Source organism: Hypanus sabinus, chromosome X1 (assembly GCF_030144855.1).
Source record: "Hypanus sabinus isolate sHypSab1 chromosome X1, sHypSab1.hap1, whole genome shotgun sequence".
Lineage (NCBI taxonomy): Eukaryota > Metazoa > Chordata > Chondrichthyes > Myliobatiformes > Dasyatidae > Hypanus > Hypanus sabinus.
This window is the reverse complement of record NC_082738.1, coordinates 46,463,159-46,483,009: the sequence shown is the minus strand read 5'-3', so window position 1 is coordinate 46,483,009 and position 19,851 is coordinate 46,463,159.

The following is a 19,851-nucleotide window of genomic DNA, read 5'->3' as shown; positions in this document are numbered from 1 at the left end:
GAATGCCAATGTGAAACAGGATGCTAGTTTACATAGGGAATGCCAATGTGAAGCAGGATGCTAGTTTATGCAGGGAATGCCAATGTGAAGCAGGATGCTAGCTAGTTTAAATAAGGAATGCCAATGTGAAGCAGGATGCTAGTTGATGTAGGGAATGACAATGGGTAGCATGATGTCAGATTATGTAGGGAATGCCAATGTGAAGCAGGATGCTAGTTTACATAGGGAATGCCAATGTGAAGCAGGATGTTAGTTTATGCAGGCAATGCTAATGTGTAGCATGATGTTAGTTTATGTAGGGAATGCCAAAGTGAAGCAGGATGCTAGTTTATGTAGGGAATGCCAATGTGAAGCAGCATGTTAGTTTATGCAGGGAATGCCAATGTGAAGAAGGATGCTAGTTTATGTAGGGAATGCCAATGTGTAGCATGATGTTAGTTTATGCAGGGAATGCCAATGTGAAGCAGGATGCTAGTTTATGTAGGGAATGCCAATGTAAAGCAGGATGTTAGTTTATGTAGGGAATGCCAATGTAAAGCAGGATGTTAGTTTATGTAGGGAATGCCAATGTGTAGCATAATGTTAGTTTATGCAGGGAATGCCAATGTAAAGCAGGATGTTAGTTTATGTAGGCAATGCCAATGTGTAGCATGATGTTAGTTTATGTAGGGAATGCCAATGTGTAGCATGATGTTAGTTTATTCAGGCAATGCCAATGTGTAGCATGATGTTAGTTTATGTAGGGAATGCCAATGTAAAGCAGGATGTTAGTTTATGTAGGGAATGCCAATGTGAAGCAGGATGTTAGTTTATGTAGGGAATGCCAATGGAAAGCAGGATGTTAGTTTATGTAGGGAATGCCAATGTGTAGCATGATGTTAGTTTATGTAGGGAATGCCAAAGTGAAGCAGGATGCTAGTTTATGTAGGGAATGCCAATGTGAAGAAGGATGCTAGTTTATGTAGGGAATGCCAATGTAAAGCTGGATGTTAGTTTATGTAGGGAATGCCAATGTGTAGCATGATGTTACTTTATGTAGGGAATGCCAGTGTGAAGCAGGATGCTAGTTTATGTAGGGAATGCCAATGTAAAGCAGGATGTTAGTTTATGTAGGCAATGCCAATGTGTAGCATGATGTTAGTTTATGTAGGGAATAACAATGTGAAGCAGGATGTTAGATTATGTAGGGAATGCCAATGTAAAGCAGGATGTTAGTTTATGTAGGCAATGCCAATGTGTAGCAAGATGTTAGTTTATGTAGGGAATGCCAATGTGTAGCATGATACTAGTTTATGTAGGCAATGCCAATGTGAAGCATGACGTTAGTTTATGTAGGGAATGCCAATGTGAAGCAGGATGCTAGTTTATAAATGGAATGCCAATCTGAAGCAGGATGCTAGATAATGTAGGGAATGCCAATGTGTAGCATGATACTAGTTTATGTAGGCAATGCCAATGTGAAGCATGACGTTAGTTTATGTAGGGAATGCCAATGTGAAGCAGGATGCTAGTTTATGTAGGGAATGCCAATGTGAAGAAGGATGCTAGTTTATGTAGGGAATGCCAATGTAAAGCAGGATGTTAGTTTATGTAGGGAATGCCAATGAGAAGCATGATGTTAGTTTATGTAGGGAATGCCAATGTGAAGCAGGATGCTAGTTTATGTAGGGAATGCCAATGTAAAGCAGGATGTTAGTTTATGTAGGCAATGCCAATGTGTAGCATGATGTTAGTTTATGTAGGGAATAACAATGTGAAGCAGGTTGTTAGATTATGTAGGGAATGCCAATGTAAAGCAGGATGTTAGTTTATGTAGGCAATGCCAATGTGTAGCAAGATGTTAGTTTATGTAGGGAATGCCAATGTGTAGCATGATGTTAGTTTATGTAGGCAATGCCAATGTGAAGCAGGATGTTAGTTTATGCAGGCAATGCCAATGTGTAGCATGATGTTAGTTTATGTAGGGAATGCCAATGTAAAGCAGGATGTTAGTTTATGTAGGGAATGCCAATGTGTACCATGATGATAGTTTATGTAGGGAATGCCAATGTGTAGCGTAATGCTAGTTTATGTAGGGAATGCCAATGAGAATCAGAATGTTAGTTTATGTAGGCAATGCCAATGTGAAGCATGACGTTAGTTTATGTAGGGAATGCCAATGTGAAGCAGGATGCTTGTTTATAAATGGAATGCCAATCTGAAGCAGGATGCTAGTTTATGTAGGGAATGCCAATGTGTAGCATGATACTAGTTTATGTAGGCAATGACAATGTGTAGAATGATGTTAGTTTATGTAGGGAATGCCAATGTGTAGCAGGATGATAGTTTATGTAGGGAATGCCAATGTGAAGCTGAAGTTAGTTTATGTAGGGAATGCAAATGTAAAGCATGATGTTAGTTTAGGTAGGGAATGCCAATGTGAAGCAGGATGCTAGTTTAAGTAGGGAATGCCAATATGTAGCATGATGCTAGTTTACTTAGGGAATGCCAATGTAAAGCATGATGTTAGTTTACGTAGGGAATGCCAATGTGAAGCAGGATGCTAGTATATGTAGGGAATGCCAATGTGTAGCATGATGTTAGTTTATGTAGGGAATGCCAATGTAAAGCAGGATGTTAGTATATGTAGGGAATGCCAATGTGAAGCAGGATGTTAGTTTATGTAGGGAATGCCAATGTGAAGCAGGATGTTAGTTTATGCAGGGAATGCCAATGTGAAGCAGGATGCTAGTTTACATAAGGAATGCCAATGTGAAGCAGGATGTTAGTTTATGTAGGGAATGCCAATGTGAAGAAGGATGCTAGTTTATGTAGGGAATGCCAATGTGAAGCAGGATGTTAGTTTATGTAGGCAATGCCAATGTGTAGCATGATGTTAGTTTATGCAGGGAATGCCAATGTGAAGCAGGATGCTAGTTTATGTAGGGAATGCCAATGTAAAGCAGGATGTTAGTTTACGTAGGCAATGCCAATGTGTAGCATGATGTTAGTTTATGTAGGGAATGCCAATGTGTAGCATGATGTTAGTTTATGTAGGGAATGCTAATGTGTAGCATGATGTTAGTTTATGCAGGCAATGCCAATGTGTAGCATGATGTTAGTTTATGTAGGGAATGCCAAAGTGAAGCAGGATGCTAGTTTATGTAGGGAATGCCAGTGTGAAGAAGGATGCTAGTTTATGTAGGGAATGCCAATGTAAAGCAGGATGTTAGTTTATGTAGGGAATGCCAATGTGAAGCAGGATGTTAGTTTAAGTAGGGAATGCCAATGTGAAGCAGGATGCTAGTTTATGCAGGGAATGCCAATGTGAAGCAGGATGCTAGCTAGTTTACATAAGGAATGCCAATGTGAAGCAGGATGCTAGTTGATGTAGGGAATGACAATGTGTAGCATGATGTCAGATTATGTAGGGAATGCCAATGTGAAGCAGGATGCTAGTTTACATAGGGAATGCCAATGTGAAGCAGGATGTTAGTTTATGCAGGCAATGCTAATGTGTAGCATGATGTTAGTTTATGTAGGGAATGCCAAAGTGAAGCAGGATGCTAGTTTATGTAGGGAATGCCAATGTGAAGCAGCATGTTAGTTTATGTAGGGAATGCCAATGTGAAGAAGGATGCTAGTTTATGTAGGGAATGCCAATGTGTAGCATGATGTTAGTTTATGCAGGGAATGCCAATGTGAAGCAGGATGCTAGTTTATGTAGGGAATGCCAATGTAAAGCAGGATGTTAGTTTATGTAGGCAATGCCAATGTGTAGCATGATGTTAGTTTATGTAGGGAATGCCAATGTAAAGCAGGATGTTAGTTTATGCAGGGAATGCCAATGTGTAGCATAATGTTAGTTTATGCAGGGAATGCCAATGTGAAGCAGGATGCTAGTTTATGTAGGGAATGCCAATGTAAAGCAGGATGTTAGTTTATGTAGGCAATGCCAATGTGTAGCATGATGTTAGTTTATGTAGGGAATGCCAATGTGTAGCATGATGTTAGTTTATGTAGGGAATGCCAATGTGTAGCATGATGTTAGTTTATGCAGGCAATGCCAATGTGTAGCATGATGTTAGTTTATGTAGGGAATGCCAATGTAAAGCAGGATGTTAGTTTATGTAGGGAATGCCAATGTGAAGCAGGATGTTAGTTTATGTAGGGAATGCCAATGGAAAGCAGGATGTTAGTTTATGTAGGGAATGCCAATGTGTAGCATGATGTTAGTTTATGTAGGGAATGCCAAAGTGAAGCAGGATGCTAGTTTATGTCGGGAATGCCAATGTGAAGAAGGATGCTAGTTTATGTAGGGAATGCCAATGTAAAGCAGGATGTTAGTTTATGTAGGGAATGCCAATGTGTAGCATGATGTTACTTTATGTAGGGAATGCCAATGTGAAGCAGGATGCTAGTTTATGTAGGGAATGCCAATGTAAAGCACGATGTTAGTTTATGTAGGCAATGCCAATGTGTAGCATGATGTTAGTTTATGTAGGGAATAACAATGTGAAGCAGGATGTTAGATTATGTAGGGAATGCCAATGTAAAGCAGGATGTTAGTTTATGTAGGGAATGCCAATGTGAAGCAGGATGTTAGTTTAAGTAGGGAATGCACAATGTGAAGCAGGATGCTAGTTTATGCAGGGAATGCCAATGTGAAGCAGGATGCTAGCTAGTTTACATAAGGAATGCCAATGTGAAGCAGGATGCTAGTTGATGTAGGGAATGACAATGTGTAGCATGATGTCAGATTATGTAGGGAATACCAATGTGAAGCAGGATGCTAGTTTACATAGGGAATGCCAATGTGAAGCAGGATGTTAGTTTATGCAGGCAATGCTAATGTGTAGCATGATGTTAGTTTATGTAGGGAATGCCCAAGTGAAGCAGGATGCTGGTTTATGTAGGGAATGCCAATGTGAAGCAGCATGTTAGTTTATGTAGGGAATGCCAATGTGAAGAAGGATGCTAGTTTATGTAGGGAATGCCAATGTGTAGCATGATGTTAGTTTATGCAGGGAATGCCAATGTGAAGCAGGATGCTAGTTTATGTAGGGAATGCCAATGTAAAGCAGGATGTTAGTTTATGTAGGCAATGCCAATGTGTAGCATGATGTTAGTTTATGTAGGGAATGCCAATGTAAAGCAGGATGTTAGTTTATGTAGGGAATGCCAATGTGTAGCATAATGTTAGTTTATGCAGGGAATGCCAATGTGAAGCAGGATGCTAGTTTATGTAGGGAATGCCAATGTAAAGCAGGATGTTAGTTTATGTAGGCAATGCCAATGTGTAGCATGATGTTAGTTTATGTAGGGAATGCCAATGTGTAGCATGATGTTAGTTTATGTAGGGAATGCCAATGTGTAGCATGATGTTAGTTTATGCAGGCAATGCCAATGTGTAGCATGATGTTAGTTTATGTAGGGAATGCCAATGTAAAGCAGGATGTTAGTTTATGTAGGGAATGCCAATGTGAAGCAGGATGTTAGTTTATGTAGGGAATGCCAATGGAAAGCAGGATGTTAGTTTATGTAGGGAATGCCAATGTGTAGCATGATGTTAGTTTATGTAGGGAATGCCAAAGTGAAGCAGGATGCTAGTTTATGTAGGGAATGCCAATGTGAAGAAGGATGCTAGTTTATGTAGGGAATGCCAATGTAAAGCAGGATGTTAGTTTATGTAGGGAATGCCAATGTGAAGCATGACGTTAGTTTATGTAGGGAATGCCAATGTGAAGCAGGATGCTTGTTTATAAATGGAATGCCAATCTGAAGCAGGATGCTAGATTATGTAGGGAATGCCAATGTGTAGCATGATACTAGTTTATGTAGGCAATGCCAATGTGAAGCATGACGTTAGTTTATGTAGGGAATGCCAAAGTGAAGCAGGATGCTAGTTTATGTAGGGAATGCCAATGTGAAGAAGGATGCTAGTTTATGTAGGGAATGCCAATGTAAAGCAGGATGTTAGTTTATGTAGGGAATGCCAATGAGAAGCATGATGTTAGTTTATGTAGGGAATGCCAATGTGAAGCAGGATGCTAGTTTATGTAGGGAATGCCAATGTAAAGCAGGATGTTAGTTTATGTAGGCAATGCCAATGTGTAGCATGATGTTAGTTTATGTAGGGAATAACAATGTGAAGCAGTTTGTTAGATTATGTAGGGAATGCCAATGTAAAGCAGGATGTTTGTTTATGTAGGCAATGCCAATGTGTAGCAAGATGTTAGTTTATGTAGGGAATGCCAATGTGTAGCATGATGTTAGTTTATGTAGGCAATGCCAATCTGAAGCAGGATGTTAGTTTATGTAGGGAATGCCAATGTGAAGCAGGATGCTAGTTTATGTAGGGAATGCCAATGTGAAGCAGGATGTTAGTTTATGTAGGCAATGCCAATGTGTACCATGATGATAGTTTATGTAGGGAATGCCAATGTGTAGCGTAATGCTAGTTTATGTAGGGAATGCCAATGAGAATCAGAAGGCAATCCAATGTGTACCATGATGATAGTTTATGAATGGAATGCCAATCTGAAGCAGGATGCTAGTTTATGTAGGGAATGCCAATGTGTAGCATGATACTAGTTTATGTAGGCAATGAGAATGTGTAGAATGATGTTAGTTTATGTAGGGAATGCCAATGTGTAGCAGGATGCTAGTTTATGTAGGGAATGCCAATGTGAAGCTGAAGTTAGTTTATGTAGGGAATGCAAATGTAAAGCATGATGTTAGTTTAGGTAGGGAATGCCAATGTGAAGCAGGATGCTCGTTTATGTAGGGAATGCCAATATGTAGCATGATGCTAGTTTACATAGGGAATGCCAATGTAAAGCATGATGTTAGTTTACGTAGGGAATGCCAATGTGAAGCAGGATGCTAGTATATGTAGGGAATGCCAATGTGTAGCATGATGTTAGTTTATGTAGGGAATGCCAATGTAAAGCAGGATGTTAGTATATGTAGGGAATGCCAATGTGAAGCAGGATGCTAGTTTATGCAGGGAATGCCAATGTGAAGCAGTATGCTAGTTTACATAAGGAATGCCAATGTGAAGCAGGATGTTAGTTTATGTAGGGAATGCCAATGTGAAGAAGGATGCTAGTTTATGTAGGGAATGCCAATGTGAAGCACGATGTTAGTTTATGTAGGCAATGCCAATGTGTAGCATGATGTTAGTTTATGCAGGGAATGCCAATGTGAAGCAGGATGCTAGTTTATGTAGGGAATGCCAATATGAAGCAGCATGTTAGTTTATGTAGGGAATGCCAATGTGAAGAAGGATGCTAGTTTATGTAGGGAATGCCAATGTGTAGCATGATGTTAGTTTATGCAGGGAATGCCAATGTGAAGCAGGATGCTAGTTTATGTAGGGAATGCCAATGTAAAGCAGGATGTTAGTTTATGTAGGCAATGCCAATGTAAAGCAGGATGTTAGTTTATGTAGGGAATGCCAATGTGTAGCATAATGTTAGTTTATGCAGGGAATGCCAATGTAAAGCAGGATGTTAGTTTATGTAGGCAATGCCAATGTGTAGCATGATGTTAGTTTATGTAGGGAATGCCAATGTGTAGCATGATGTTAGTTTATGCAGGCAATGCCAATGTGTAGCATGATGTTAGTTTATGTAGGGAATGCCAATGTAAAGCAGGATGTTAGTTTATGTAGGGAATGCCAAAGTGAAGCAGGATGCTAGTTTATGTAGGGAATGCCAATGTGAAGAAGGATGCTAGTTTATGTAGGGAATGCCAATGTAAAGCAGGATGTTAGTTTATGTAGGGAATGCCAATGTGTAGCATGATGTTAGTTTATGTAGGGAATGCCAATGTGAAGCAGGATGCTAGTTTATGTAGGGAATGCCAATGTAAAGCAGGATGTTAGTTTATGTAGGCAATGCCAATGTGTAGCATGATGTTAGTTTATGTAGGGAATGCCAATGTAAAGCAGGATGTTAGTTTATGTAGGGAATGCCAATGTGAAGCAGGATGTTAGTTTATGTAGGGAATGCCAATGGAAAGCAGGATGTTAGTTTATGTAGGGAATGCCAATTTGTAGCATGCAGTTAGTTTATGTAGGGAATGCCAAAGTGAAGCAGGATGCTAGTTTATGTAGGGAATGCCAATGTGAAGAAGGATGCTAGTTTATGTAGGGAATGCCAATGTAAAGCAGGATGTTAGTTTATGTAGGGAATGCCAATGTGTAGCATGATGTTAGTTTATGTAGGGAATGCCAATGTGAAGCAGGATGCTAGTTTATGCAGGGAATGCCAATGTAAAGCAGGATGTTAGTTTATGTAGGCAATGCCAATGAGAAGCAGGATGTTAGATTATGTAGGGAAAGCCAATGTAAAGCAGGATGTTGGTTTATGTAGGGAATGCCAATGTGAAGCAGGATGCTAGTTTATGTAGGGAATGCCAATGTAAAGCAGTATGTTAGTTTATGTAGGCAATGCCAATGTATAGCATGATGTTAGTTTATGTAGGGAATGCCAATGTGAAGCAGGATGCTAGTTTATGTAGGGAATGCCAATGTAAAGCAGGATGTTAGTTTATGTAGGCAATGCCAATGTGTAGCATGATGTTAGTTTATGTAGGGAATGCCAAAGTGAAGCAGGATGCTAGTTTATGTAGGGAATGCCAGTGTGTAGCATGATGTTAGTTCATGTAGGCAATGCCAATGTGAAGCAGGATGCTATTTTATGTAAGGAATGCCAATGTAAAGCACGATGTTAGTTTATGTAGGGAATGCCAATGTGAAGCAGGATGCTAGTTTATGTAGGGAATGTCAATGTGAAGCAGGATGTTAGTTTATGCAGGGAATGCCAATGTGAAGCAGGATGTTAGTTTATGTTGGGAATGATAATATGTAACATGAAGTTAGTTTCTTTAGGGAATGGCAATGTGTAGCATGATGTTTGTTCATATAGGCAATGCCAATGTGAAGCAGGATGCTAGTTTATGCAGGGAATGCCAATGTGAAGCAGGATGCTAGCTAGTTTACATAAGGAATGCCAATGTGAAGCAGGATGCTAGTTGATGTAGGGAATGACAATGTGTAGCATGATGTCAGATTATGTAGGGAATGCCAATGTGAAGCAGGATGCTAGTTTACATAGGGAATGCCAATGTGAAGCAGGATGTTAGTTTATGCAGGCAATGCTAATGTGTAGCATGATGTTAGTTTATGTAGGGAATGCCAAAGTGAAGCAGGATGCTAGTTTATGTAGGGAATGCCAATGTGAAGCAGCATGTTAGTTTATGTAGGGAATGCCAATGTGAAGAAGGATGCTAGTTTATGTAGGGAATGCCAATGTGTAGCATGATGTTAGTTTATGCAGGGAATGCCAATGTGAAGCAGGATGCTAGTTTGTGTAGGGAATGCCAATGTAAAGCAGGATGTTAGTTTATGTAGGCAATGCCAATGTAAAGCAGGATGTTAGTTTATGTAGGGAATGCCAATGTGTAGCATAATGTTAGTTTATGCAGGGAATGCCAATGTAAAGCAGGATGTTAGTTTATGTAGGCAATGCCATTGTGTAGCATGATGTTAGTTTATGTAGGGAATGCCAATGTGTAGCATGATGTTAGTTTATGCAGGCAATGCCAATGTGTAGCATGATGTTAGTTTATGTAGGGAATGCCAATGTAAAGCAGGATGTTAGTTTATGTAGGGAATGCCAATGTGAAGCAGGATGTTAGTTTATGTAGGGAATGCCAATGGAAAGCAGGATGTTAGTTTATGTAGGGAATGCCAATGTGTAGCATGATGTTAGTTTATGTAGGGAATGCCAAAGTGAAGCAGGATGCTAGTTTATGTAGGGAATGCCAATGTGAAGAAGGATGCTAGTTTATGTAGGGAATGCCAATGTAAAGCAGTATGTTAGTTTATGTAGGGAATGCCAATGTGTAGCATGATGTTAGTTTATGTAGGGAATGCCAATGTGAAGCAGGATGCTAGTTTATGTAGGGAATGCCAATGTAAAGCAGGATGTTAGTTTATGTAGGCAATGCCAATGTGTAGCATGATGTTAGTTTATGTAGGGAATAACAATGTGAAGCAGGATGTTAGATTATGTAGGGAATGCCAATGTAAAGCAGGATGTTAGTTTATGTAGGCAATGCCAATGTGTAGCAAGATGTTAGTTTATGTATGGAATGCCAATGTGTAGCATGATGTTTGTTCATATAGGCAATGCCAATGTGAAGCAGGATGCTAGTTTATGCAGGGAATGCCAATGTGAAGCAGGATGCTAGCTAGTTTACATAAGGAATGCCAATGTGAAGCAGGATGCTAGTTGATGTAGGGAATGACAGTGTGTAGCATGATGTCAGATTATGTAGGGAATGCCAATGTGAAGCAGGATGCTAGTTTACATAGGGAATGCCAATGTGAAGCAGCATGTTAGTTTATGTAGGGAATGCCAATGTGAAGAAGGATGCTAGTTTATGTAGGGAATGCCAATGTGAAGCAGCATGTTAGTTTATGTAGGGAATGCCAATGTGAAGAAGGATGCTAGTTTATGTAGGGAATGCCAATGTGTAGCATGATGTTAGTTTATGCAGGGAATGCCAATGTGAAGCAGGATGCTAGTTTGTGTAGGGAATGCCAATGTAAAGCAGGATGTTAGTTTATGTAGGCAATGCCAATGTAAAGCAGGATGTTAGTTTATGTAGGGAATGCCATTGTGTAGCATAATGTTAGTTTATGCAGGGAATGCCAATGTAAAGCAGGATGTTAGTTTATGTAGGCAATGCCAATGTGTAGCATGATGTTAGTTTATGTAGGGAATGCCAATGTGTAGCATGATGTTAGTTTATGCAGGCAATGCCAATGTGTAGCATGATGTTAGTTTATGTAGGGAATGCCAATGTAAAGCAGGATGTTAGTTTATGTAGGGAATGCCAATGTGAAGCAGGATGTTTGTTTATGTAGGGAATGCCAATGTGTAGCATGATGTTAGTTTATGTAGGGAATGCCAATGTGATGCAGGATGCTAGTTTATGTAGGGAATGCCAATGTAAAGCAGGATGTTAGTTTATGTAGGCAATGCCAATGTGTAGCATGATGTTAGTTTATGTAGGGAATAACAATGTGAAGCAGGATGTTAGATTATGTAGGGAATGCCAATGTAAAGCAGGATGTTAGTTTATGTAGGCAATGCCAATGTGTAGCAAGATGTTAGTTTATGTAGGGAATGCCAATGTGTAGCATGATGTTAGTTTATGTAGGCAATGCCAATGAGAAGCAGGATGTTAGATTATGTAGGGAAAGCCAATGTAAAGCAGGATGTTGGTTTATGTAGGGAATGCCAATGTGAAGCAGGATGCTAGTTTATGTAGGGAATGCCAATGTAAAGCAGTATGTTAGTTTATGTAGGCACTGCCAATGTGTAGCATGATGTTAGTTTATGTAGGGAATGCCAATGTGAAGCAGGATGCTAGTTTATGTAGGGAATGCCAATGTAAAGCAGGATGTTAGTTTATGTAGGCAATGCCAATGTGTAGCATGATGTTAGTTTATGTAGGGAATGCCAAAGTGAAGCAGGATGCTAGTTTATGTAGGGAATGCGAGTGTGTAGCATGATGTTAGTTCATGTAGGCAATGCCAATGTGAAGCAGGATGCTATTTTATGTAAGGAATGCCAATGTAAAGCACGATGTTAGTTTATGTAGGGAATGCCAATGTGAAGCAGAATGCTAGTTTATGTAGGGAATTTCAATGTGAAGCAGGATGTTAGTTTATGCAGGGAATGCCAATGTGAAGCAGGATGTTAGTTTATGTTGGGAATGATAATATGTAACATGAAGTTAGTTTCTTTAGGGAATGGCAATGTGTAGCATGATGTTTGTTCATATAGGCAATGCCATTGTGAAGCAGGATGTTAGTTTATGCAGGGAATGCCAATGTGAAGCAGCATGTTAGTTTATGTAGGCAATGCCAATGTGAAGCAGGATGTTAGTTCATGTAGGCAATACCAATGTGAAGCAGGATGTTAGTTTATGTAGGGAATGCCAATGTGAAGCAGGATGCTAGTTTATGTAGGGAATGCCAAAGTGAAGCAGGATGCTAGTTTATGTAGGGAATGCCAGTGTGAAGAAGGATGCTAGTTTATGTAGGGAATGCCAATGTAAAGCAGGATGTTAGTTTATGTAGGGAATGCCAATGTGAAGCAGGATGCTAGTTTATGTACGGAATGCCAATGTAAAGCAGGATGTTAGTTTATGTAGGCAATGCCAATGTGTAGCATGATGTTAGTTTATGTAGGGAATAACAATGTGAAGCAGGATGTTAGATTATGTAGGGAATGCCAATGTAAAGCAGAATGTTAGTTTATGTAGGCAATGCCAATGTGTAGCATGATGTTAGTTTATGTAGGGAATGCCAATGTGCAGCATGATGTTAGTTTATGTAGGCAATGCCAATGTGAAGCAGGATGTTAGATTATGTAGGGAAAGCAAATGTAAAGCAGGATGTTGGTTTATGTAGGGAATGCCAATGTGAAGCAGGATGTTAGTTTATGTAGGGAATGCCAATGTGAAGCAGGATGCTAGTTTATGTAGGGAATGCCAATGTGAAGCAGGATGTTAGTTTATGTAGGCAAGGCCAATGTGTACCATGATGATAGTTTATGTAGGGAATGCCAATGTGTAGCATGATGCTAGTTTATGTAGGGAATGCCAATGTGAAACAGGATGCTAGTTTACATAGGGAATGCCAATGTGAAGCAGGATGCTAGTTTATGCAGGGAATGCCAATGTGAAGCAGGATGCTAGCTAGTTTAAATAAGGAATGCCAATGTGAAGCAGGATGCTAGTTGATGTAGGGAATGACAATGGGTAGCATGATGTCAGATTATGTAGGGAATGCCAATGTGAAGCAGGATGCTAGTTTACATAGGGAATGCCAATGTGAAGCAGGATGTTAGTTTATGCAGGCAATGCTAATGTGTAGCATGATGTTAGTTTATGTAGGGAATGCCAAAGTGAAGCAGGATGCTAGTTTATGTAGGGAATGCCAATGTGAAGCAGCATGTTAGTTTATGCAGGGAATGCCAATGTGAAGAAGGATGCTAGTTTATGTAGGGAATGCCAATGTGTAGCATGATGTTAGTTTATGCAGGGAATGCCAATGTGAAGCAGGATGCTAGTTTATGTAGGGAATGCCAATGTAAAGCAGGATGTTAGTTTATGTAGGGAATGCCAATGTAAAGCAGGATGTTAGTTTATGTAGGGAATGCCAATGTGTAGCATAATGTTAGTTTATGCAGGGAATGCCAATGTAAAGCAGGATGTTAGTTTATGTAGGCAATGCCAATGTGTAGCATGATGTTAGTTTATGTAGGGAATGCCAATGTGTAGCATGATGTTAGTTTATTCAGGCAATGCCAATGTGTAGCATGATGTTAGTTTATGTAGGGAATGCCAATGTAAAGCAGGATGTTAGTTTATGTAGGGAATGCCAATGTGAAGCAGGATGTTAGTTTATGTAGGGAATGCCAATGGAAAGCAGGATGTTAGTTTATGTAGGGAATGCCAATGTGTAGCATGATGTTAGTTTATGTAGGGAATGCCAAAGTGAAGCAGGATGCTAGTTTATGTAGGGAATGCCAATGTGAAGAAGGATGCTAGTTTATGTAGGGAATGCCAATGTGAAGCAGTATGCTAGTTTACATAAGTAATGCCAATGTGAAGCAGGATGTTAGTTTATGTAGGGAATGCCAATGTGAAGAAGGATGCTAGTTTATGTAGGGAATGCCAATGTGAAGCACGATGTTAGTTTATGTAGGCAATGCCAATGTGTAGCATGATGTTAGTTTATGCAGGGAATGCCAATGTGAAGCAGGATGCTAGTTTATGTAGGGAATGCCAATGTAAAGCAGGATGTTAGTTTATGTAGGCAATGCCAATGTGTAGCATGATGTTAGTTTATGTAGGGAATGCTAATGTGTAGCATGATGTTAGTTTATGCAGGCAATGCCAATGTGTAGCATGATGTTAGTTTATGTAGGGAATGCCAAAGTGAAGCAGGATGCTAGTATATGTAGGGAATGCCAGTGTGAAGAAGGATGCTAGTTTATGTAGGGAATGCCAATGTGAAGCAGGATGCTAGTTGATGTAGGGAATGACAATGTGTAGCATGATGTCAGATTATGTAGGGAATGCCAATGTGAAGCAGGATGCTAGTTTACATAGGGAATGCCAATGTGAAGCAGGATGTTAGTTTATGCAGGCAATGCTAATGTGTAGCATGATGTTAGTTTATGTAGGGAATGCCAAAGTGAAGCAGGATGCTAGTTTATGTAGGGAATGCCAATGTGAAGCGGCATGTTAGTTTATGTAGGGAATGCCAATGTGAAGAAGGATGCTAGTTTATGTAGGGAATGCCAATGTGTAGCATGATGTTAGTTTATGCAGGGAATGCCAATGTGAAGCAGGATGCTAGTTTATGTAGGGAATGCCAATGTAAAGCAGGATGTTAGTTTATGTAGGCAATGCCAATGTGTAGCATGATTTTAGTTTATGTAGGGAATGCCAATGTAAAGCAGGATGTTAGTTTATGTAGGGAATGCCAATGTGTAGCATAATGCTAGTTTATGCAGGGAATGCCAAAGTGCAGCAGGATGCTAGTTTATGTAGGGAATGCCAATGTAAAGCAGGATGTTAGTTTATGTAGGCAATGCCAATGTGTAGCATGATGTTAGTTTATGTAGGGAATGCCAATGTGTAGCATGATGCTAGTTTATGTAGGGAATGCCAATGTGAAACAGGATGCTAGTTTACATAGGGAATGCCAATGTGAAGCAGGATGCTAGCTAGTTTAAATAAGGAATGCCAATGTGAAGCAGGATGCTAGTTGATGTAGGGAATGACAATGGGTAGCATGATGTCAGATTATGTAGGGAATGCCAATGTGAAGCAGGATGCTAGTTTACATAGGGAATGCCAATGTGAAGCAGGATGTTAGTTTATGCAGGCAATGCTAATGTGTAGCATGATGTTAGTTTATGTAGGGAATGCCAAAGTGAAGCAGGATGCTAGTTTATGTAGGGAATGCCAATGTGAAGCAGCATGTTAGTTTATGCAGGGAATGCCAATGTGAAGAAGGATGCTAGTTTATGTAGGGAATGCCAATGTGTAGCATGATGTTAGTTTATGCAGGGAATGCCAATGTGAAGCAGGATGCTAGTTTATGTAGGGAATGCCAATGTAAAGCAGGATGTTAGTTTATGTAGGGAATGCCAATGTAAAGCAGGATGTTAGTTTATGTAGGGAATGCCAATGTGTAGCATAATGTTAGTTTATGCAGGGAATGCCAATGTAAAGCAGGATGTTAGTTTATGTAGGCAATGCCAATGTGTAGCATGATGTTAGTTTATGTAGGGAATGCCAATGTGTAGCATGATGTTAGTTTATTCAGGCAATGCCAATGTGTAGCATGATGTTAGTTTATGTAGGGAATGCCAATGTAAAGCAGGATGTTAGTTTATGTAGGGAATGCCAATGTGAAGCAGGATGTTAGTTTATGTAGGGAATGCCAATGGAAAGCAGGATGTTAGTTTATGTAGGGAATGCCAATGTGTAGCATGATGTTAGTTTATGTAGGGAATGCCAAAGTGAAGCAGGATGCTAGTTTATGTAGGGAATGCCAATGTGAAGAAGGATGCTAGTTTATGTAGGGAATGCCAATGTGAAGCAGTATGCTAGTTTACATAAGTAATGCCAATGTGAAGCAGGATGTTAGTTTATGTAGGGAATGCCAATGTGAAGAAGGATGCTAGTTTATGTAGGGAATGCCAATGTGAAGCACGATGTTAGTTTATGTAGGCAATGCCAATGTGTAGCATGATGTTAGTTTATGCAGGGAATGCCAATGTGAAGCAGGATGCTAGTTTATGTAGGGAATGCCAATGTAAAGCAGGATGTTAGTTTATGTAGGCAATGCCAATGTGTAGCATGATGTTAGTTTATGTAGGGAATGCTAATGTGTAGCATGATGTTAGTTTATGCAGGCAATGCCAATGTGTAGCATGATGTTAGTTTATGTAGGGAATGCCAAAGTGAAGCAGGATGCTAGTATATGTAGGGAATGCCAGTGTGAAGAAGGATGCTAGTTTATGTAGGGAATGCCAATGTGAAGCAGGATGCTAGTTGATGTAGGGAATGACAATGTGTAGCATGATGTCAGATTATGTAGGGAATGCCAATGTGAAGCAGGATGCTAGTTTACATAGGGAATGCCAATGTGAAGCAGGATGTTAGTTTATGCAGGCAATGCTAATGTGTAGCATGATGTTAGTTTATGTAGGGAATGCCAAAGTGAAGCAGGATGCTAGTTTATGTAGGGAATGCCAATGTGAAGCGGCATGTTAGTTTATGTAGGGAATGCCAATGTGAAGAAGGATGCTAGTTTATGTAGGGAATGCCAATGTGTAGCATGATGTTAGTTTATGCAGGGAATGCCAATGTGAAGCAGGATGCTAGTTTATGTAGGGAATGCCAATGTAAAGCAGGATGTTAGTTTATGTAGGCAATGCCAATGTGTAGCATGATTTTAGTTTATGTAGGGAATGCCAATGTAAAGCAGGATGTTAGTTTATGTAGGGAATGCCAATGTGTAGCATAATGCTAGTTTATGCAGGGAATGCCAAAGTGCAGCAGGATGCTAGTTTATGTAGGGAATGCCAATGTAAAGCAGGATGTTAGTTTATGTAGGCAATGCCAATGTGTAGCATGATGTTAGTTTATGTAGGGAATGCCAATGTGTAGCATGATGTTAGTTTATGTAGGGAATGCCAATGTGTAGCATGATGTTAGTTTATGCAGGCAATGCCAATGTGTAGCATGATGTTAGTTTATGTAGGGAATGCCAATGTAAAGCAGGATGTTAGTTTATGTAGGGAATGCCAATGTGAAGCAGGATGTTAGTTTATGTAGGGAATGCCAATGGAAAGCAGGATGTTAGTTTATGTAGGGAATGCCAATGTGTAGCATGATGTTAGTTTATGTAGGGAATGCCAAAGTGAAGCAGGATGCTAGTTTATGTAGGGAATGCCAATGTGAAGAAGGATGCTAGTTTATGTAGGGAATGCCAATGTAAAGCAGGATGTTAGTTTATGTAGGGAATGCCAATGTGTAGCATGATGTTAGTTTATGTAGGGAATGCCAATGTGAAGCAGGATGCTAGTTTATGTAGGGAATGCCAATGTAAAGCAGGATGTTAGTTTATGTAGGCAATGCCAATGTGTAGCATGATGTTAGTTTATGTAGGGAATAACAATGTGAAGCAGGATGTTAGATTATGTAGGGAATGCCAATGTAAAGCAGGATGTTAGTTTATGTAGGGAATGCCAATGTGAAGCAGGATGTTAGTTTAAGTAGGGAATGCCAATGTGAAGCAGGATGCTAGTTTATGCAGGGAATGCCAATGTGAAGCAGGATGCTAGCTAGTTTACATAAGGAATGCCAATGTGAAGCAGGATGCTAGTTGATGTAGGGAATGACAATGTGTAGCATGATGTCAGATTATGTAGGGAATGCCAATGTGAAGCAGGATGCTAGTTTACATAGGGAATGCCAATGTGAAGCAGCATGTTAGTTTATGTAGGGAATGCCAATGTGAAGAAGGATGCTAGTTTATGTAGGGAATGCCAATGTGTAGCATGATGTTAGTTTATGCAGGGAATGCCAATGTGAAGCAGGATGCTAGTTTATGTAGGGAATGCCAATGTAAAGCAGGATGTTAGTTTATGTAGGCAATGCCAATGTGTAGCATGATGTTAGTTTATGTAGGGAATGCCAATGTAAAGCAGGATGTTAGTTTATGTAGGGAATGCCAATGTGTAGCATAATGTTAGTTTATGCAGGGAATGCCAATGTGAAGCAGGATGCTAGTTTATGTAGGGAATGCCAATGTAAAGCAGGATGTTAGTTTATGTAGGCAATGCCAATGTGTAGCATGATGTTAGTTTATGTAGGGAATGCCAATGTGTAGCATGATGTTAGTTTATGTAGGGAATGCCAATGTGTAGCATGATGTTAGTTTATGCAGGCAATGCCAATGTGTAGCATGATGTTAGTTTATGTAGGGAATGCCAATGTAAAGCAGGATGTTAGTTTATGTAGGGAATGCCAATGTGAAGCAGGATGTTAGTTTATGTAGGGAATGCCAATGGAAAGCAGGATGTTAGTTTATGTAGGGAATGCCAATGTGTAGCATGATGTTAGTTTATGTAGGGAATGCCAAAGTGAAGCAGGATGCTAGTTTATGTAGGGAATGCCAATGTGAAGAAGGATGCTAGTTTATGTAGGGAATGCCAATGTAAAGCAGGATGTTAGTTTATGTAGGGAATGCCAATGTGTAGCATGATGTTAGTTTATGTAGGGAATGCCAATGTGAAGCAGGATGCTAGTTTATGTAGGGAATGCCAATGTAAAGCAGGATGTTAGTTTATGTAGGCAATGCCAATGTGTAGCATGATGTTAGTTTATGTAGGGAATAACAATGTGAAGCAGGATGTTAGATTATGTAGGGAATGCCAATGTAAAGCAGGATGTTAGTTTATGTAGGCAATGCCAATGTGTAGCAAGATGTTAGTTTATGTAGGGAATGCCAATGTGTAGCATGATGTTAGTTTATGTAGGCAATGCCAATGAGAAGCAGGATGTTAGATTATGTAGGGAAAGCCAATGTAAAGCAGGATGTTGGTTTATGTAGGGAATGCCAATGTGAAGCAGGATGCTAGTTTATGTAGGGAATGCCAATGTGAAGCAGGATGTTAGTTTATGTAGGCAATGCCAATGTGTACCATGAAGATAGTTTATGTAGGGAATGCCAATGTGTAGCATAATGCTAGTTTATGTAGGGAATGCAAGTGAGAATCAGAATGTTAGTTTATGTAGGCAATGCCAATGTGAAGAATGACGTTAGTTTATGTAGGGAATGCCAATGTGAAGCAGGATGCTTGTTTATAAATGGAATGCCAATCTGAAGCAGGATGCTAGATTATGTAGGGAATGCCAATGTGTAGCATGATACTAGTTTATGTAGGCAATGCCAATGTGAAGCATGACGTTAGTTTATGTAGGGAATGCCAAAGTGAAGCAGGATGCTAGTTTATGTAGGGAATGCCAATGTGAAGAAGGATGCTAGTTTATGTAGGGAATGCCAATGTAAAGCAGGATGTTAGTTTATGTAGGGAATGCCAATGTGTAGCATGATGTTAGTTTATGTAGGGAATGCCAATGTGAAGCAGGATGCTAGTTTATGTAGGGAATGCCAATGTAAAGCAGGATGTTAGTTTATGTAGGCAATGCCAATGTGTAGCATGATGTTAGTTTATGTAGGGAATAACAATGTGAAGCAGGTTGTTAGATTATGTAGGGAATGCCAATGTAAAGCAGGATGTTAGTTTATGTAGGCAATGCCAATGTGTAGCAAGATGTTAGTTTATGTAGGGAATGCCAATGTGTAGCATGATGTTAGTTTATGTAGGCAATGCCAATGTGAAGCAGGATGTTAGTTTATGTAGGGAATGCCAATGTGAAGCAGGATGCTAGTTTATGTAGGGAATGCCAATGAGAATCAGAATGTTAGTTTATGTAGGCAATGCCAATGTGAAGCATGACGTTAGTTTATGTAGGGAATGCCAATGTGAAGCAGGATGTTAGTTTATATAGGGAATGCCAATGTGAAGCAGGATGTTAGTTTAAGTAGGGAATGCCAATGTGAAGCAGGATGCTAGTTTATGCAGGGAATGCCAATGTGAAGCAGGATGCTAGCTAGTTTACATAAGGAATGCCAATGTGAAGCAGGATGCTAGTTGATGTAGGGAATGACAATGTGTAGCATGATGTCAGATTATGTAG